This window comes from Anser cygnoides, chromosome Z (genome assembly GCF_040182565.1).
Source record: "Anser cygnoides isolate HZ-2024a breed goose chromosome Z, Taihu_goose_T2T_genome, whole genome shotgun sequence".
Classification (NCBI taxonomy): Eukaryota; Metazoa; Chordata; class Aves; order Anseriformes; family Anatidae; genus Anser; species Anser cygnoides.
The window spans coordinates 20,226,639-20,245,052 of NC_089912.1; the positions used below are offsets into that span (position 1 = coordinate 20,226,639).

At 40.2% G+C, this 18,414-nt stretch overlaps 1 long non-coding RNA gene across 1 annotated transcript; it reads right to left on the reverse strand.

Moving 5' to 3' along the window:
- Nucleotides 1-2,139: 2,139 nt before the first annotated feature.
- On the reverse strand, nt 2,140-18,296 carry LOC136788899 (uncharacterized). Its single transcript, XR_010827450.1, has 3 exons — nt 17,754-18,296; nt 9,709-9,902; nt 2,140-6,596 (listed from the first exon to the last, which is right to left on the reverse strand). It is a non-coding gene; the product is annotated as an uncharacterized lncRNA (long non-coding RNA).
- Nucleotides 18,297-18,414: the final 118 nt, after the last annotated feature.

The window sequence follows — 18,414 nt, forward strand, 5'->3', positions numbered from 1 at the left end:
ACTGGCATAGTTTCTTTCTCTAAAGTCAGAATTGTAATGAATGAAGGGTATTAGTGACAAGAAAGAGGAAGAAATCTTATTTGCTATGTATTCTTACCTTAAAGTGATCCACTGCTTTATTATTTGCAGCTCCAGAAATGGCTGTACTTGTTTTCCCAAAGCTGCTCTATCAGGACTCATATCAGTCTTTATCCCTACTCTCCTTAGCACTCACATCAGGGTAAGTGCAGCACCCTGTCCTGCTTTAAGCCCCGAAGTACAAAGTACAAATTTCCACTGGAAGCCACCAGGGCTTAAGAGCAACCTCACAGCTGCTGTTTGCAGAAACAAAGCATGAGGATCCAGTACAGGCCTTTAGATCCTCTCATCTTCGTTGCAAGCACATTCACCGTCTAATGGCATTTACTGCCGGTTTCTCCTTGTCCACTGAGATCAACTGTGCCAGCTTTTTAACCTGCAACATCATGTCCTTATCGGCTGTTCCCATAGAAACTAAAAGTTATCTCTGTTTCTGGCAAGAAAACTCAGACACCAGCTCTGCTTGTTAAAACCTGTCAGAGGGCAAAGAACAAGAATATACCTAAAAACGTACATCATCTTAAGAACATCTAAATGGTCTTGTGTTTGTTGAAAATAAGACTATCTTCAGAAAGGTTGTGAACCACTAGTAATTCAAGCATATCTTCATTTTTACATTTTTATACTACATATCACAGTATTCAATGCACATTCACCATGATTTCACTAAGGGCAAATAATGCCAGACAAATCTAATGGCCCGCTGTGATAAGGTTACAGCAATAGTGCATAGGGGTAGAACAACTGAAAAGCATTTGATACTGTCCCACACAATATCCTTGTCTCTTAATTGGAGAGACATGGATTTCATGGATGGACCACTTGGTGGGCAAGGAAATGGGTGTATGGTTGCACTCAAAGAATTGTGGTCAATGGTTTGATGTGCAAGTGGACATCAGTAATGAGTGGTATTCCTCAGGGACACTGGTATTGGGACTGGCGCACTGTTTAAAATCTTTGTTGGTGACATGGGTTATATGGGGGAGATTGAGTGTGCCCTCAGAAAGTTTGCCAATAACACCAAGCAGTGTGGTGTAGTCGACATGCTGAAAGGAAGGGATGCCATCCAGAGGGACTGGGACAGGCTTGAGAGGTGGGCCTCTGAGAACCTCATGAAGTTCAACAACGCCAAGGTCCTGCACCTGGGTCAGGGCAATCCCAAGCACAAATACAGGCTGGGTGGAGAACAGATTGACAGCAGCCCTGAGAAGAAAGGCCTGGGGGTGTTGGTTGATGAGAAGCTCAACATGAGCCATCAGTGTGAGCTTGCAGCCCAGAAAGCCAACTGTATCCTGGACTGCATCAAAAGAAGTGTGGCCAGCAGGGTGAGGGAGGTGATTCTCCCCCTCTACCCTGCTCTTGCAAGACTCCACCTGGAGCACTGCATTCAGCTTTGGAACCCCTTGCATAGGAAAGACATGGACGTATTAGAACGAGTCCAGAGGAGGGCCACGAAAATGACCAGAGGACTGGAGCACCTCTCCTGTGAAGGCAGCCTGAGGGAGCTGCAGTTGTTCATCCTGGATAAAAGAAGGCTCCAGGGAGACATTACAACAGCCTTCCAGTACCTACAGGGGTCCTACAGGAAAACTGGGGAGGGACTCTGTCAGGGGATGTAATGACAGGACAAGGGGGAATGGCTTTGGACTCTGTCAGGGGATGTAATGACAGGACAAGGGGGAATGGCTTTAAAGTAAAAAAGTGTAGGTTTGGATTAGATATAACTAAGAAATTATTTACTCAGAGGGTGGTGAGGCAGTGGAACAGGTTGCCCAGAGAAGCTCTGGATGCCCCATCCCTGGAAGTGTTCAAGGCCAGGTAGGATGGGGCTTTGGGGAACCTGTCTAGTAGGAGGGGTCCCTGCCCATGGTGGAGTTGGTGGAATTAGATGATATGCCCCTTCCAACCCAAGCCATTCTATGATTCTATGATTCTACAATATGTAACATATTAGCAAAATAACTTTAAATCACCTGCTAACTTAACTTTCTCATGGTTTGTTTCTTTAAATGCTGGGTATGGCCTAAATATACCTACTTACATCAGTTGTATGTAAATGAACAGTTACAGCAACTGAGTGTGTAGAAGAGGAGACCTGTGTTCTAGTTCTGCCTAGTTAGCAATAACACTTCTAATGTTAGAAAAGAGTAGCAGATGCTTCTCTGCAAATACATGCTTTAATCATAATGCCACATGTGACTCTCAGTCTTGGAATTTCTCTGTAGATAACAAATATAATTACCATAATTGTTCAAACAGTTTTAACAGAAAAAAAGAGTGAAATCACGGCATGATTTCCAAAAGTTTCTAAGATCAGTATTAGGCAGGGTCCACCTGCAAAACATTACATACAATTCCCATGCATGGACAGAGGCAAACTGCAGAGGCAACTTCTCTGGCAGCAGCAGCTCATTTCTGTCTGCTTTCCATCCTGGAAACAATTGGGTTTATCCCTTCACCCAGTGATGCAACTTATGTCTTGTGACTGTTGTGCATTTCTGGAGCATTGTTTAATATCTGTACTCATCTAAGGGCTTGGCCAAAACAGCAACCAAAGTAGGTGCTATACCACTGTGGCTGACAGATCTTTTGCAGAATAGTCCAACAAAGTGAAGAGGATGGTAAAAGCTATGTGACAAAAAGACAACAGGAGTAATGCAAATATTAAAATACTTGTAATTAATACAGATTTGGAAGAGAGCTATAGTACATGAACATCTATATCAGAGTGCAGGTGCAATCTAACACACAATTTTTTGAAAATTAGGTCAAGACAAAGGAAGTCAAAAATACTTTGTATTGATCTAGAGCTGCATTATGGAGGTGACTGACCATGGGTTTGTATTTATTAAACCCTGTCAAAACATGCTTGTTAACATCATGCCTTGTGGATAATAAACTTGTCTCAGACCTTGCTATCCAATCAAATCTTACAAGAATTTTTTGAGGTAAGATTAGCACATAAGCATTCAAACTTCAGATACAGATAAACCAGACCATCTGGGTTTACAACAGTGACAATATTACATAGAATAATAGCATACAACAATTATTATTATGGGAAACGATTCATGAAGCCTGAAACAAGATGGAAGATAGGAACAAGCTACCAGAAGCAGAAAAATTTCTCTGATTTGCAGCCTGTCTAGAGCTCATATCTATGAAAGAAATAGACCAAAAATGGTAATCCCTAATTTTTCTATCTATAACAGTTGACTAGTGAGGGTCTTTGACTGTGGGCATGGATGTACAAAAAAAATTATTTGATTGTATCAAGTGGAGCGAGAAGTGTTGGATAATTTGTATATGCAGAGCATCATTGTTTCCTCATGTGCAGTACACTTGGTCTGTATCCTAAAGGAAAAGATCTACTGTCTGCTTGGTCGACAAATGTATCCCTGAAACATCCCTGTTGTTTGAAATGGAAGAAAACCTGAGGACCACTGCCATTCCTTGATTAAGGAATTCTCCACAAAGGTGCAGATTCAAGTCTTCTCAGACACCAATTCCATATCGTGTCAGAAATTTTCAGGTACACTCAGCAGTGAAGTTTCTAATTAACCCTAACAGTAGGAAGCCAGGCAAATGTGCAACCACAGCTGTTTCTCTCAAGATCTTCTGACACTCTAACACCAGACCTGCAACTTCATCTGTGAGTAACAGCCATCAGGTTATATGATACATATACATACGCATATACATATAAATATATGATATGATACATATCATGACATATATGATGACATATATGATACAGATACATATATGACATTTGACATATATGATACAGATACATGTACATAAGAGATATATGATATGATGAGATTTTAATATCTTGGTTGGGTTACACCTCTATGGACTAAAAGTCAACCTTGCTCTGTCCAGACAGATTCCAAAGGCATTCCTGGTCTTTTCTCATCTGATATGGATAGTGAGCAGAGTTCAGGTCAGAAAAACTATTCTAGTAATGATAGCTTGTACTCAGCTGCTATCATCCTCTGGGTCCTATCCCAACAGAATAGTGATATCCAGTGACGCAGCTAAAGGTGTCTAACTCCAGAGAAAAATGTGAACAAAGCTTTGAGCATTGTGACATCAACTCTAAGATACCTGACCTGTGGAGGGGAGGCCAGAAATCACTGTGAGGTGAAGGGAAGGTTTTTTTTTTGTTGCTCATAGAAAAAGTACACAACCAAAATAGAGTATGCTACCAGAAGAACTGCTTAGGACTAACCAAAAGGAAAGTGCTGCATCTTAAATCCCATTATTCCTGGGAAACTAGCTGTTTTTCTGAGAATAACCAAGAGTTCTCATTTGCTGGAGAATCACTCCAGAAGGTATGCTATTGTGTCACTTCTTCCAAAAGCAATGCAGGATTATTAGAATTTAACCCAATGCTTAGGTGGTAAGCTGTGGCACATTTTGGCTATAAGTGATCAGATAATTCACTAAGGATTTTGGAGACCCTAAAATCTTCTTGACTTAATTCAGATACACATCTTTTGCTTCACATGTAAGTGTCCTATGAAACCAGAGATGGAAGGTGTGACATAATACAAGATTCATAAGGAGGTGGTAATAGTATGAATTTATAGCCTGAAGAGTAAGACAATGACTCACTCCTATTTGTCACAGGACTATCTCAGTATATTATCCAATATTTGAAATAGTATGTTCATCAATTGCCATTAATTTTGATTTAAAGTATATGCTTTTATTCAATAAAGATTTTTAATATTATAGTTTAGTCATTGTGGATGTATGAATTCAATTTTTAATGTAGATAAAAATTAATACTTGTGATCACTCATTTTTTTTCTTGATGTGTTATCTGCTCTCAGATGAAGATAATGTACAAAAGGTCTCCAAAATCATATATCACATATTATATATCAGTTTACAACCTGAAGGTTTAGTAAACTCCATAAGCAATGAAAATTCCATCTGAAAAAGAGTAAAGCCAAAAGTAACAAAAATAGATGAATAAAATAAATTTGGGAGATCCTGGTGTAAAAGCTAAAAAAACTACGTCTGACGCAAGAAAACTTTCTACACTTACTGAATAAACCTTTTCAGGTCTTGACTGTGGCAGGAGTAAGTTACATGTCAGTTGGAATAAAATACATAAGTATTTTGGACATCATCCAAACAGTTGCATGCCAGGATATGGAAAGCTTCAAGAATCCTATCTTGTCACACAATAGAGCCAACATGTTTTTCCCCTAAAGTCACTGTTTTGTATTTAAAGAAATAGAAGTGTAAAAAGGGAGGTGAGCCTGGCCTTAGCCAAAAGTCAGTGAGTGATGACTATTTGTTTAGGTCCTCATATGGTTTGCATCACTTAATACTAAGAGTGTCATCCAAATATATAAGAATATTGGTTGACAAACTTTTTTTGCACGTTAGAGACTGTTCCTGTCATCATTCAAACCTGAAATGCTTGTCATATGACAAAAATACAGACTATATCTTTAGTTATTTACGACTCCAACTCTAATTATAAAGTTTTACAAACAAAACCATTTCTGAACGATGCTTCCTCTTCCTCCCTGTATGAATTTAAAAGTAGCCAGGTCTTTAAAAAACAAATTCAGTAATTTTGAACTTGTGAAATTTAAAACACTACATTTCAGAAATTTCTTCCACTGAAGCTAACGGAAAAGAGATTAACAAGGTAAACGCTTGCTTCCAGCACTTTTGTCAGAAGCCACATTAATCTCTAAAATTCTTACTTGCAAAAACTAGGAATCCATATGCCTCCTTTTAAGCCCAGATCCAAAATGAGGAATTCTCTTTGCTGAAGTGCCTGCCTTCAAGTACAACACATCTCTTGGGGCTGACATACATGTATCAACAGAGGACTATGTTCCTTCTCTTCTCTGGTGGCCTAGGACAGGCTTAGATCACAGTAAAGGTGCTAGATTCAATCCTCTTTTCTGTCTCAGTGGATTCAGTACAGTGTTACATTCATCTGTGTGACAAGGCCTATCCATAAATGAGAGGCTAATTTTCAGTACATTGAGGTAGTGAGACTTAAGTAGTCTTGAAACTTTGGACATATCAGTTTGCAGTTCATAAACTTCAGTGAAATCATCAGTAAGAGCTTGTGTGAGTTTGATCCTATAACTCAAAGTTTCTTGCTAGGAGTGCAAAATCTAGGCTGCAATCCCTGCTCTTGTGTCTAATTGCCATAGGAACAATTTGTGCAATGTTTAAAACACAGTTACAATATTAAATATTTTTACAATTACTAAGAAAAAGCAGCAGCAAATCTACAAACTTAAAACTCTGAATCTGATGGCTTGTCACGTGCATCTTTTGTTAAGATAAAAAGTAAACAGACACTGACTTACCAAGCCTCCTAATGTCTGATTTGGCAGTGCTGTGGAAAAACAAACCTGAGTCATTTTACCCCAAAAGATGCATAAAGGAGCCATGGCAGTCAGTTCTGCACAGACCTCTTTCACATTATGGTTTGAGATTCTTGCCTTTGTAACTTTGCATGTATGAAGTCCTGCCTATGACAAAGATAAAATCAAAGAGATTATTTTATTTACCTCCAATTATAGTACAGTTCATACTCATCTTCTACTCCTCAGCTGAGAGAGTGTAATGACTTGGATTTCTGACATGCAAAAAGCATTTCAAATATAGTAAACTGATGTATAGCAACACCGGACCTTAAGTAGTCAGAAAGTCAACTAACTTCACGTAAAAGCATCACATAAAAGCAGAGGTTTGATAAAAATTTCACCACTTCAGAATCACTAGAGATGATTCTAGAAATGGGGATGAATTTTTGTCCATTTCTTGAATAACCACCATCAATAATTACATTTGTTTCCCATTGCAGAAAGTGGAATCGAATGTAAAAAACTCTTAAATGATCCAAGAGTTATAATTTTCTGTTTCTCACTCCACTGATTGGAATTCGTGTGAATGAATTAAGTCTCTTATGCAACCTGCGCAACTGTAAAAGAACTTGGCTTGGCTTGGCTTGGGGGTGCTCTGTGAGAACAAAGTCATATTTACATATGTCCCTTCTATAAATCTGGACAAAGGATGCTTCATCTGATGAACCTTGGGAGCTCAGGGAAGCCTTTGGATCCTGAATAAATAGGATTGGGCATAAACCCCCTACCTTTTTAAATAAATTTTTCTCTTTAACAGGGATTAGTTGCTTTCTGCAGTAGCAAACGATTAAGAAACCACTAAAAGTTTGGATCCCAAAATCACAAATGCAGGTAATCAGCCCTGCAATTTCTGTAAAACTTGGACTTACACATAAATTTAGGGGAGGTGTAATTCCATGGAAATTTAGGAATGGTATTAAAGATTCTAATGTCTGTCAAAGCAAGAAAATATCTCCCTTGAACCTTACAGAGAAAGAAGAGAGGCTTTCAGTAGTAGTCTGAGTCAGGCCAAACTAGCTATAAACTGGCTAAATGGTTGGCTTGATATGATATTTTGTCAGATGATACAGTTTTAGGATTGTGTTTGCTTTCAGGGACTCTAGTTCAAGCAAGTTCCAGAAGTTGCAGAACGTTGGTGCTCTCAGATATTTATGGAAGTTTTAGTCAATACTTCACTGCAAACAATGTGCAAAATTGAGTAGAATTTTAAGATGTTTCTAAAATCTTTTGTAGCTCTACTTTTTTATTGTTGTTGTTTTTGTTTGTTTGTTTAATTCAAATGCAAACTTGTCATAGTCACAAACTTACACAGGTAAGTTATGCTAAATGGGGCAATTCTGCATACTGCTGTAGTACAAAGAATAGAACAAAGAACAGAAATTACCAGAAATAAGTGAATATGTTTCTATCATGTCTTTTAATCTTTACCATGTTAGGTGAAATTTGAACCGGTGTAAGAAATTTAGAAATTATGTTAAAAAATAAAACAAACAAGGTATTTTGTTTGTGTTAAGTGCTTGAGCAGTGGCAAGAGCCAAAGAAAATTTGAATTGCTCTTTCTTTACTTGTCTCTTGATACCAGAGCAAAGTAAGTGTGCTCTTCCTATATAAAACTAATGTACATTTTAATAAAAAGTACGTTTTTTCCCATCTTTAGACTGTAAATGATATGTGGGAATTTCTTCTCAGTCACTTCACTTACACTTTTTAAAGTTCTTTTCATAGTAGATTTATTCTGTGTAAAATTTTTTAGAGCAAGAAAATTCAATGCTAATTGAACTTAGCATTTTTCAATGCTAAAAAAAAATAGCAATATGTGAGATTTATATGGCAACTTACTAAATATGGTACTTGACATCTGCAGTGAAAGAAATTTAGGTATAGTTACTGGTTGCATGGAAGTATTCAGTAAGACAAAAAGAAAAACACACAAAGAGTAAAGTAGAACTGCCTTCTGCTATTTCATTTCTCATTTCTCCTGTTGCTTGCTAAAAAGATCAGAAACCATTCCACAGTTTGGAAACAAAACACATATTCTTGGTTATGAAGAAGTTAAAGCTCTGTCGCTGTGTTGTTTTTGTGTTTTTCAGCTGGGATTACAGCTGGGGTTATCCAGAGTGCACAGGCTATAGAGCCCATTTTTGTGAATTTTTATCTCAACCCTTGAGCCCTTTTCATCGTATTTTCTCCCCGTTCCTCTTTGAGGAGGGGGAGTGAGAGAGCAGTTGTGGTGGAGCTCGGCCGCCCACCCGAGTAAAACCAATATACACAGCTGCAGAGAATTACAAAATCTCCAGAACAAATTCAGAGCTGAGGTAAATGAGTATGGTCACTTTGAATGACTGGTGGATGAGACTTTTGGACATCCACTGGACATATTACTTGCTTGAAAATAACTGTCACTGTTTTTCAAAGATGTATTTGATAAAATGTACATACTAGTATTCAGCACTGTAAAACTTATATTTTAAAGACAGGCCATAGGTCCTGAGAGACTGCTAGAAATGATGTGACTTCCACGGAAATTCATTGTAGGACTCTGAAGGGTGATTGTTTTATAGAAAATACCATTAAAAATAAAAAACATAGTGGAAAATCATTAATGGCCACATTAATAACAGGTAATATTAATATTATATAATAATTAATGGACAATGAATAATGGAAAGATCACATGTTTTCATTTAAAACTGACTGAATTTAGAAGTAGAATATAGGAATACTTTCCATTGCATGGAAAATTTTTACTGATGCCCCTTGGTGCTTGAGTCTGTCATATTATGGGTCCAGTTTAGTAAGGCATGGACAGAACAAATGTGTACTCATGCCATGTCTTGGAGAACAGTCAGTACCTCAAGGGACTACTTGGCACTCATGCAATCCAGTCTTATGTTTGTCAGTGAGTAATGGATCCTTCCCATTTACGTTTCTGGCTTCTCTCTCCTAGTTTGTGCCATGGCTTTTAATATAATTTGAGTCTGGGGAATAGGGGAGGAATTGGCAGAGATTCATTGTCTGTCGATAGATAATTCATCAATCTAAAATGAAAGCCTTGAATATGTGAACGTTCACCTTTGCTTTACTGCATATGACATAGAAAAAATAGTTTTTTAATCACAGAACCTGGAGTGGCCTTTGAGATAGAGACTGTATATATCCATTGTAGATTTGCAAATTAAAGAATTTGATGGTTTACTTTTTTATTCTTGCAACTCACTTTTCTGTGTTTGAGTTAGTCTTTTAATTTGCCATTTCTGTTGCTTCTGATTACGGTGCTTGAGGACAGAATCCAGACTGTATTTTTCTGCACGCTCCAGATGTTTGCAATAATGTACTACTGAAGTGAATGCCAGTGGTAAAGGGATATTCTTCCACAGGAAGTACTTTACATTTGACACCAACGAATATTTCCTTAGGGAAAAAAAAAAAAAAAAAGGTACAAATTTGTTAGCTGACAGTTAACCAGTAATAAATATATAAATAAATAGAACCTTCAGTACTTCCAGTAAATGATTTTGAAAAACAAGTACAAGAAATGATTAACAAAAAATACTGCTCTAGGATTGCTGTATTGCTGCTTCAACGAAGAAAAAGAAAAAAAAAAATTCATCTTGCATTATTCCTATACTTTGGAAACATTAGGATACATCCTTGCCAAAGAGATGCAATAAGCATGTTTTTCATTACCTTATCCATTTCCTAATTATATTTTGTTATATATAACTCTGTATTGGTTAGCATTAAGTCAGAGATTTTTGTTAATTCTCTCCACTAGAAGAATGGACATCGAAATGAGCATTTATTAGAGAGCAAAAATATATTCCTGCATCTTTCAAGGGAGCGTATGCAGATAGTTCAGTTGTCTTATTCTTCCAGATTAATAGTTTTTTTTCTTTGTCTATCCTTTGGTTCATTGTTGAATCAAAGCATTGCACAGAGAATTATTTATGCAAGGTTAGAAGACACTTACAATTTCTATAGTACCAACAGACAATGTTCGTAACACTTGGAAAAGTTCATATTATCACATCAGCTTTAGGTACCATATTCTGACTGAATTTGGTTTTATACTCATGTCTTATTCCATATACAGTACTCTGTTGAATTTTACATTGAAAAGCAGATCTTCATTATATTAAAGAACTCATAATTGATGCATGCTTTTTTGATAAGATACTCTATTTCTTTATCTAGGTACTGAAAGACTGATTTGCAAGTAACAAGTCATTTAAAACCTTTCTTTTGTGTACTTCTCAGAGTGTTCGATTTTTTTAGAGAAATATCAGTAGTAGTTGAAATTTGGCCATAAGAAGCCCACAGCAATTTACTGCCTGGGGAATATCCCAGGTGGAGGATGGTTGGCTTGCTATGATTTACAGCTCACCCAGGAAGCTTGATAGAACTCTAGTCCTCCAAAGAGGACTTCATTTCAGTAAGCTTATCTTACAACTGCGTAGTATTTCTTACTTCTCTGTTGAAGATGCAATATAACTTGGGTGAGAGGAGTAAGGCAAGAACTTGGTGCAAACAGTGAGATTACCATTAATCTGACTTCTCTTATGTTTGCTAATTATTGACTGGAAATGAGCCAACTTAATTCAGAATTGTGTACTTTATTTTGTGATCCAGACTTTCTTCCTAAGGGATTTTTTTATTTGTTTTTAAAGAAGTTAAATAACAGTATTCACTTATACAACACATCAGAAAGTACATTTAATTTTTTCCCTTTAACTGAAGGCAATCACAAAATCACAGAACTGTAGGGGTTGGAAGGGACCTCAAGAGATTACCGGGTCCAACCCCCCTGCCAAAGCAGGTTTCCTAGAGCAGGTTGCCCAGGTAGGCGTTCAGACAGGCCTTGAATATCTCCAGAGGAGACTCAACAGCCTCTCTGGGCAGCTAGTTCCAGTGCTCAGTCACCCTCACCGTGAAGAAGTTCTTTCGCATGCTGGTGCAGAACTTCCTGTGATCCATTTTTTGATCATTGCCCCTTGTCCTGTCCCCACAAACCACTGAAAAGAGGTTGTCCAAATCCCACTGTCTCCCACACTTAAGATACTTGTAAACATTGATAAGATCCTCTCTCAGTCTTTTCTCAAGGCTGAATAGACCCAGGTGCCTTAGTCTTTCCTCATAGGGAAGATACTCCAGGGCCCATATTATCTTTGTTGCCCTTTGTTGCTGGACTCTTTCCAGAAGATCCCTGTCTTTTTTGTACCGGGGAGCCCAGAACTGGACACAGTACTCCAGGTGAGGCCTGACCAGGGCAGAGTAGAGGGGGAGGATCACCTCCCTTGACCTGCTGGCCACGCTCCTTTTTATGTATGCCAGGATCCCATTGGCCTTCTTGGCCACCAGTGCACACTGCTGGCTCATGGTCAACCTGTCGTCCACCAGGACCCCCAGGTCCCTCTCCTCAGAGCTCCTCTCCAGCAGGTCATCCCCCAGCCTGTACTGATACGTGCAGTTGTTCCTTACCAAGTGCAGGACTCTACACTTGCTCTTATTAAACCTCATTTGGTTTCTTCCTGCCCATCTCTCCAGCCTGTCCAGGTCTCGCTGAATGGCAGCACAGCCTTCTGGCGTGTCAGCCACTCCTCCCAGCTTTGCGTCATCAGCGTACTTGCTGAGGGCGGACACTATTCCCTCATCGAGGTCGTCGATGAAGATGTTGAACAGGACCGGACCCAGCACCAGCCCCTGGGGAACACCGCTAGTCACACGTCTCCAGCTGGACGCTGCACCGCCGATCACCACCCTCTGAGCTCGGCCAGTCAGCCAGTTCTCAACCCACCTTACTGTCCACTCCTCTATCCCACACTTTCTCAGCTTTGCTAGCAGGATGTCGTGAGAGACAGTATCAAAAGCTTTGCTAAAGTCAAGGTAGATAACATCCACTGCTCTCCCCCATCTACCCAGCTAGTGATGACATCACAGAAGGCTACGAGGTTGGTCGAGCACAATTTTCCCTTTGTTAATCCATGCTGACTACTCCTCATAACCTTCTTCTCTTCCAATTGTTTGGAGATGGCATCCAGAACAAGCTGTTCCAACACGTTTCCAGGGACAGAGGTGAGACTAACTGGCCTGTAGTTTCCTGGATCATCCTTCTTGCCCTTCTTGAAGACTGGAGTAACACTGGCTATCCTCCAGTCTTCAGGCATCTCTCCTGTTCTCCAGGACCTTTCAAAGATGATAGAGAGTGGTTCAGTGATCACCTCCACTAACTCCCTCAGCACACGTGGATGCATACCATCTGGACCCATGGATTTGTGTGCGTTGAGCCCACTCAGATGCTCCCAAACCACTCTCTTGTCAACCAGTGGTAAGATCTCCACCTCCCAGACTCTTTCTCCTCCCTCCAGGGTCCAGGAGTCCTGGGGGGGGTCTTTGAAGACAAGACCAAAGCAAAGAAGGCATTCAGTATCTCCACCTTCTCAGTGTCCCCCATTACCAGGACACCTTCCTCGTTCAGCAGGGGACCCACATTATCTCTAGTCTTTCTTTTACTGTTTACATACTTAAAAAAACAAAACAAAACACCTTATTATCCTTTATCTCTTTTGCAAGCTTCACCTCCAGGTGGGCTTTAGCCTTCTTTGTCGCATCCCTGAAGGCCCTGACAACATTCCTCTACTCCTCCCAAGAGGACAGGCCCTTTTTCCACATTTCATAGACCTTCCTCTTCCTTTTGATCTTGTTGATGAGCTCCTTGCTCATCCACGCAGGTCTCCTGCCCCCCTTCCCCGATTTCCTACTCTTCGGGACACACCGATCCTGAGCTTGGAAGAAGTGTTGTTTAAATGTTTCCCAGCTCTCACAAGCACCCTTGCCTTCTAGTAATCTAGCCTGTGAGATACCCCCAAGTAGGTCCCGGAAGAGGACGAAGTTGGCTCTCTGAAAATCCAGGGTAGCAATCCTACTTTTTGCCTTACTTCTTCCACCAAGTTCCATCTAGAACATCACCATCTCATGGTCGCTGCATCCCAAGCTGCCCCCAGCCTTCAAATCCCAAACAAGCCCATCCTTGTTGGTAAGAACAAGGTTCAGAAGCACCCCCAGCCTCGTTGGTTCCTCCACCACCTGCGTCAGAAAATTATCTTCAATGCATTGAAGGAACCTTTTGGACTGCGCGTGACTAGCCAAGTTGCTTACCCAACAGATGTCTGGATAATTGAAGTCCCCCATGACAACCAGTGCCCGGGATCGCAAGGCTACTTCCAGCTGCTTGCAGAAGACCTCGTCGACCTCCTCCTGATATGGTGACCTGTAGTACACCCCCACAACAATATCACCCATACCAGCCTACCCCTTAATTCTCACCCACAAGTTCTCCACTCGTTCTTCACCCTCCCCCATGTGGAGCTGGGTACATTCTAATTGCTCCCTCACAATATTTTAGTCTCTACCGAAATGAAGAATAACTTTGCAGTCTGTAATGTAAAACAGCCAGTGTGACTTCTTCAGCATAACCATCAAAGAATTGTGTAATAATAATAATAATAATAATAAAAGACAACCACATCCAGTTAAATATGGCAGCCTTTTGGAAAGAGATTAGCCCACTACTCTTTTTGGACAGGAAAGGTAAAAGATCAAAAACGGTGGTTAACTTGCATTTGGAATGCAAGTGACATTGTACTATAGTTTAACCTATTGTTTTACTATAGTGTAGTATAAGCTATTGTACTACAGTTTAACATATGACTAACATTGAAGTTTTAAATGAATATTATAATCAGCACATGTCTAATATGCATGCCTGTGGCAACTGAATGAAGCTTTCTGCCATGATTTTGTTTAGGATTAAAAATACAGGCTTAATGCTTCAGTGCTTCCCTATTTTGTATATGGAATATTTCCTTTAGGGACAAAAGAGGGATATAAAATAAATCAAGGTTTCATTTATCATCTTCAAAACTAGTTAGTTTGCCTAGGTAGCTTTTTGTCTGGTAAATTCTTTAATTTTATTTGGAAAGTGTGAAAATGTTTAAAATAAATTAGAACATACAGATATAAAAAGTTTTGTTTGATACAGAAGACTTTCAACTTTTAGCTTTGGTAAATGGTACAAAACTCAAACCAAATACCTTCAACAGGCAACAGGAAATTAATTTTTAATTCATCTGAAACTGATGACTTGGGGAAAGTTCTATATGTACATAGTTCTACATATACAGAATACACATATACATATTCACATACGTTATATATATGTAGTTCTCTATATATAATTTGCAAAGTGCTCATTTGGTTTATATTCTTCTATACAAATAAGTATGAAAGTTTTATGGTAGTGTATCTGCTTCTCCGAGATGGTTAAACACTTGGGGTGTTTATTTTTTTTTTCTTTTTCCCTCTTGTTTTTTTTTTTTTTTGTTTGTTTGTTTTTAAGAGAAAAGTGACTAAATTTAAAGTAATTACATTTCTGTACTTCTCATATGACTGGTCTGGCTGATTATCTTGAAAAATGATTTCTGTGATTCATGTACGTTTTACAATTACTCGTGATTTCCTGCGTAGTTTCCAACTCTCTTTGTGACTCCACACATTAAAATAAACAACATAAATAAAACAGCATGATCAGATTACTGCTTTTGTGTGGGTGCTCAGTTCACTCCATTTGTAATACTGGGTTATAGGATTTTTATTATTTTTTTTTTCCAAAATGAAAAGTGCCATCTACTGAATCACCAATATCAAACTTTGCAACATCTTGAGATATTTTCCTGAGAGATGTCCTTCCAATTACTGACCAGGCCAAGCCTTACTCAACTTGTGAGCTTTAATGAGATCACAGCTTGCAATGGTGCAGCTGAGTGCCACATTGCTTCACTAAGTATTCATTTAATGTGTGTTTTGTTTTTGTTTGGGTGCTCTTTTCTGGATTAAAAAGTGTTAGTGGAGGGTCAGTGAACTGCACTTTGAAGGTCCAAAATAACTTCCAAAATAACTTCTACTTCCAAAATAACTTCATCCTCCAAGAGTTTTGTGGAGAATTCTTGTGCATCCTCTTCATTTTACCAAGGGCCTATGGAGGTCAGTAAGAAAATCATTGTAAGATATTAGTTGTTTTTTTTTTTTTTTTCCTGATTATCCACTTCAGATGTGATGAGGATACAACCAGAAAGACTTCAAAAAGAAGAAACTGACAGTACACAGATAAGTAGCATTTACTTGCAGAGTTAGAAACAAAAGAAATCAAGGAATAAGAAATCATGTAACTTTGCTCTGGGACACTGCCTATTTGCTAACTGAAACACAGCTTAGCATGTTATAGCATTTATTTAAAAAAAAAAAAAAGCTTAAAATTACTCTCAGGTCTTTACTCAGGGTAAAATTACTTTACTCAGGTCTTAGGACTGTGAATTTTGTTTGTTTGTTTTCCCTCAGTGACAAACAGCAGTTACTTGGATGAACACAAAATATCAGCCATTGTATACACCTGCATAGCTCGTAGAAGAATGCCACTATTGAAGTGGAGAGATTGGTGAGGAGGGCACAATTCATATCTTCAAAAGTTTGGAAAGTCTCCAGACATGGTCACAGGATTAAGGAAACGTGATAACCAAGTGATTATGGGTAAAGCCTTCTCATGACTTTAACTAATGTGATAGAACAGAAATATTCTGTTGTTAAAGTAAAAATATTTAGCAGTAGGAGTTGCCAAAGCGTTGTACTGAAAACATAAACAGTAAGTCACTGTGTAGGAAAAATATGTCTAATCATGAATGTTCAGTTAGGTTAGACAAAATTTATCTGTAGGAAATCTGTTATCAGTTTTGTCACAATGCTGATGATTTCTACTACAGAAATGTAGCAGAAATGAACCCTTATCTATTTAAACCTTGCTGCATACAGGTGTATACAGTATACTATTACACAGTATCCTTAATTTCTGTCAGAAAATAGACTGCTTTCTCTAATTATAAACTGGATGTGTGCAAGCTTCTACAGAGATAGTTTCACTGGTAGCTTTTCATATGTTTTTTCCTGCTAAAACAATGCCTTTGAGTAATAGTATTCAAACAAATTAATAACTTTAAATTCACTCAACAACTTCTGCGTTGTTTTCTTCTCAGCTTAGTGGTGGTTTGTCTGGAGATTCAGACAGCATTTCTTTGCTAGCTTCCAAAATCATATGATATTGTTGCTCATACAGAAACTGTTAAGCAAAAATAACCAGCACGGATGTTCTTGAAAGTCACTGTTAGTAGAGCTTTTGCTATGGTGAGATGAAAATAATTTACCATGAGACTTGAGGGAATTCAAAAGAAAAGACTATTATTGAAAATGGCCTTCTTAAAATTATTTAAAAGTTCGGAGAGACACCGAAGGAAAAAAATATTTTCTAATATATGTTCACTAACAAATGATTTCAGCCTAATGCTGCAGGTTTTGTAGTAGTAAAAGAAGTGAAAAGATAATTACATGTAAACCAAGACAGTAAGAGTTGCTGTCAGCCCCTGTTTATTCATATCCCAGTCCCACACCCTTCCCAGAGACAAACCGTTCATCACCATGTGAGAATTTGTACCATGTGCAGACACACTGCTCTGGGCAAGGTTTCTGCTTTTCCCTGTCTTGCTTAGCTAGGTTGAAACATCTGAGGTTGCCCAAACTCTCAGAAGCATTTACAGCATAAAATTCAGTTGCAGCCATGCAGGGCGATCCTCAAAGCTGGACTTGGCCGCATGCCCTCTTCTTTAGGGCAGTGAGGCACTGGCACAGGCTGCTCAGAGAAGCTGTGGATGCCCCATCCCTGGAGGTGTTCAAGGCCAGGCTGGTTGGAGCCTTGGCCAAAGTGGTCTAGTGGGTGGCATCCCTGCCTATGGCAGGACGGTTGGGACTGGTGATCTTTAAGGCCCCTTCCAACCCAAGCCATTCTATTGATTCTATGGTCCTGTTCATAGCTAGTGAGGTACAAAATACCTAAACCAATTCTTCTTGCCTGAACATAACACCTTTTTGTAGCAAGATGGAAAAACACTGGAGGTGAGGGTTTTCTAACAATCTCTTCCACCTGCACCACAGACAGATCTCTGAATGACACTGGAAAGCGCATGTTCTCAAAAACTGCATGGGCCTCAACTCTGGACAGACACAGGCAGCATACTGGGCAGCATCCCAGAGCTGTTCTGCCTCGTGCACGTCTTTATTTCTGTTTGATGAGATGGACAACCTTTACTTCCCGACTAAAACAGGGTCTCCTGTGTGTTTTCTGTGCAGTAAATATTGGCGGGCACAGACCGAATGACTTACTAGTTCGGCGGCACTCACAAAACACCTTCCTTCTTGCAGCCACCTTACAGCAGCTATCGGGAAGCCCAAAACACCCTGAGGAGCCAGGACAGCCCCATCCCCGGGCACAGGTGTGGTACCTCCGAGTGTGTGGCATCCTCAGGCTGCGGCACCTCGGAGCGCTGCCTTTTCGCCCCCCCCAAAACGGTCACTGTTGTTGCAGTTGAACTGCCCTTCAATTCCTCCGGACGGGAACTGAATTGTGCGCCGAGCCAGCTTCCAGAAGCGTCCCAATTCGGGGTGGTGGCGGTGGTAGGGGTTGTTTTGGCCGTCACCCATTTTCGGCCGGGCAACCCGTGGGGGGTCGGGCGGCCGATGCAGCACCGTGCACTCACCCAGCCGTGCCGAGCCGAGCCGAGCCGAGTCGGGCCGGGCCGGGCAGGGAGCGCCTCCCGCGGAGCACCCTCACTGCCTCCCCCTCCCGCCGGGAGCACGGTGGGGGCGACGCCGCGGGCGGTGGCCGCCGCTCCTCCCCCGGTCCCTTCTCTCCCGGGCAGGAGCCGGAGCCGGGGGACGCGGCCGTGGGCCGGAGCGGAGCCGAGCCGGGGGCGGGCGGGGCGAGGCGCAGGCGCGGCGCACGGCGGGCTGCAGCCGGGCCCCCGCGCCGCTCCCGGGAGCCGAT